This window comes from Xyrauchen texanus, chromosome 9, assembly GCF_025860055.1.
Source record: "Xyrauchen texanus isolate HMW12.3.18 chromosome 9, RBS_HiC_50CHRs, whole genome shotgun sequence".
NCBI lineage: Eukaryota > Metazoa > Chordata > Actinopteri > Cypriniformes > Catostomidae > Xyrauchen > Xyrauchen texanus.
In genome coordinates this window covers 44862772-44866543 of record NC_068284.1, presented here as the reverse complement: position 1 = coordinate 44866543, position 3772 = coordinate 44862772, and positions in this window count along the sequence as shown.

Here is a 3772-nt window from a genome sequence, read left to right as displayed (position 1 = left end):
TCTATGAAAGCATACTGCAGAATGGGTTCCCTACAATCAGCCTTGGAGATCTTGGTTGGCCTTTCCAATGAAGCTGACCTGAAACTAAATAATCCAGAAAGTGAATTCAGAAAGTACAGAGCACTTGACGGACTGTATTGAAGAAACTATGAATATGGACTTCCCAACGATGAATACGAGGCAAGATTCAGACAAAGAAGAGCAGCAAGCACAAAAACAAGAACCCGAGGAAGAAGAAGATCAGCAGGAAACGGCTACAGAATCTGAAGAAAGTGCAGAGGAGATAGAACAACAACAAACGAACATAGGGGAAGAGCACACTGAGGAAGCGGCAGAAGGACTTGCCGCAGTAGAGCAGGAAAGCATAGAAAGTCAGACGGAAGGACATGTCACAGAGGAACGGAACCAAGAAGGTGAAGAAGGAGAAAGACAAGAAGAAAGTGATCATCCTGCTGAAACAGATACAGAAACAACTGAAGGACATGAAGCAGGCCAACAAGCGCAGTCATTCAATGAAGAGTTGTGGCACATGGAGAAAGAATGGAAGCTCAAGGAGGTATTAGTGTGGATGATGCTGTTACTAACATATTTGGGACAGGTATTGCCTCCTATATAGGGCCTACCGGACAGGCGTCAAGGAAGGCCCAGACTCTCCAGGTGAAGGACTGTCACAACGACTATGGTATGATGAATTTCCTACAATTGACATCTCAGACCTTCAATATTATTCCCCCGAATGAGCAGAGACTAGATAACATAGCACGAGAAATCAGAAAGTAGCGAACGCCTGGATCACTAAACAAAGGTGAACCCGAAAAGCAAAGAATCTAAGCAATTTGGCTAAGCAGAACAAACCGAAGTGTACGCAAACAAGTGTAGCAACCAGACAATATACCATTGGGCCAGGATTGGATGAACTTGATGAGATTTACTGAGAAGCAATCAAGAAAATAACAATGTAAGGGGAATTTTATTTCTGAACACTTTTCTCATGTTTTTGATAGTAAGGGAGATAGCATGACTATTGTACTTTCATTTTACATAACAAAATAGGTAGCATCTCAAGAAAGGAGTAAGAGGGTGTTTTGTTTGTTATTTTTGACTTATTTTATTCCCCTATTATCAATGTAACCAATTACTTATTACATGATTGGTGAAGTATATCTTTAGTACACTGTATCTAACCAAATAGAAGTAGTATTACTGATGATTATGATCAAGCATAATATACCTATGAAGTAATTGCCAAGAGAAGACATGTGAGGGAGACATTTGAAGAAAGGAGCGACGAGCACCTCAGTGCTTGGCTGCAAGAGCAAATAGACTCAACTGGTGGTTTAAAAACCCGCTGTCTGCTCCAACACACCACCAGATAGCGCTCCAGGCTACCGGAATTGTCTGTGTTCCTCTGGCAACGAAGGATAAATATTACTATGTTACTTTTAATAGTGTTTTGTTAAAGCATATATATATATATATATCTTCTACTCAATGGATAATCAATTGTACTCTACATCACGCAAGGCTTCACATTTGCATGCACATGCTTATTACAAATGAGTTGATTTTTGTCACCCACCCCCAGGAACAGTGCTAGCTAGAGGACTGGGATCTTTTACTCCTTCCTAGCCAAGTGTGGATGGAGAGGTTTGGTCCCAAGTTCTGCAGAGTGCAGCCCCATAAAAATGGCATTGGTTAGTGGACTGAGTGGCCTACTTTGGCTACATGATGGAATGGGACAGGCTGGCTTGTGTGACTGCACTCTGGTTTGAGGGAAATAGAGTGTGAGACTTTTTTAAGTCTCAGAGGTGGGAATATATAGTATATTTTTCAATATTCTAGTATGTTTCTTATATATCAAAATACTTATATGAGTTTCCTGGCCTTTGTGTGACCCAGGAGAGAGCATATGAGGTTACTAAAATTGTTGTTGCTGCAGAGGCCACAAAGAGCACCCAGCTGTAACAAAATAATGAGACTAAGGACCTTGAAGATAGACTAAAGCCAAGTTTCTACCAGTAAAAAGATATCAAAAGGCTCTGTGAGATAATGGTGGCAAATAGTATCCATTGGTTGCAAAAATAACAAAGGGGCACAGAAATGAGGTAATGCCAGATAACAAACTGTATAGAAGAGGAGGTTTTGGACTAAGACAGTCAGAACGGACAGCTGGCCGGTCTCATGTTTGTTGGTGTTCAATAAACTACAATTTTGGCATCTGGAACTCAAGACTCCGAGAGTTTTCTTACAACTTAGAGAGATTCATCGCGATATTCCACGACAAAGACAGGATATAACTGTAAGTCTTTTGAACTAATAACGCTTAATGTGACACCGTCAGATATAAATATAAAATCTCTGTCGTCTTTTGTCCTTGCTACAATGTATAGATCACCCGGGCCTTATTCTGATTTCTGATCTTGTAGTTACTGTAGATAGAGATTTAATCTTGGTGGTGTAGTGGTCTAGAGCACATAACTGGTAATCTGGTAATCAGAAAGTTGCTGGTTCAATCCCCACAGCCACCACCATTGTGTCCTTGAGCAATGCACTTAACTCCAGGTTGCTCCGGTGGGATTGTCCCTGTAATAAGTGCACTGTAAGTCACTTTGGATAAAAGCGTCTGCCGAATGCATGAATGTAAATGTAACAGGACCAACTCATTGCCATAATCATACGCTAGATTTAATTCTGTCATATGGAGTTCATATTGATAATTACGGATCATTACCTCGTCTCTTGTATGCTGCAATCAGCTAATGTTACTCAATCTACACCACGCTATCATACAGGTAGAACTATTCTTTTGACCACTAAAGATAGCTTCACCAATAATCTTCCAGATCTATCTCATACATTCAACACAATAAACAATCGTATTTTATCTAACTACACAATGATGATTCATCGACATAATATACATTATAGTTTTACCTTCTGTTAATGCCTGATCTTCTGTAAAGCTGCTTTGAAACGATGTGTGTTGTGAAAGGCGCTATACAAATAAAATTGTCTTGACTAGATAGATGGATGGATGGATGGATGGATGGATGGATGGATGGATGGATGGATGCATGCAGACTCAACTACAACGTATACAACAACTTCAAAAAAGACCCTTGAACTATAGAGAACAAAATGCTGTCGCTAGCATCCGAAGGCGGGAATGCAATGCTGTGGCTGCAAAGGAGAGTAATGTGTACGTATATCGCTACAAAGAGGTTTGCACATTCGTGAAGGAGGCTGTTGATTTTAGCATACGTAACGGAATCACTTACTAAAATTTCTTCATGCGTTCGGATGAAATTAATTGTTCTAGTTTAACTATCTGACCAACTTGTTGACAATTTATTTTTTTTTCTTCAGATTCAATGGTGTTACAGCGCAGAGTAATTGCGTCATCTCCATCAGAACGTTCTTACATCAGCGTGTCCTGACCTCGTATGAATCTTATGGCTCTATTCATACCATCAATATGAATATTTATAGGGAAAGATACAACAAGCCAGGGCAAAATTTACCAGTATTTTCAAAAGGGTTGTGTTCAAACATGACCTCTAACCTGAAAATTGAGGACATTATCTGGAAAAGGCTGTATGTGTGAAAGGGGCTATTGACTCCTATGTACAACACAGTTACCTGTGTTGTACATATATACCTGTACTTTACTGGTACCTGTACTTGAACTGCCCACGCATAAACATAAAACAAGATAACACAGGATTTAGTTTACCCAGGGTTAATGGTGACCCTGGGTTAAATATTTCAATTG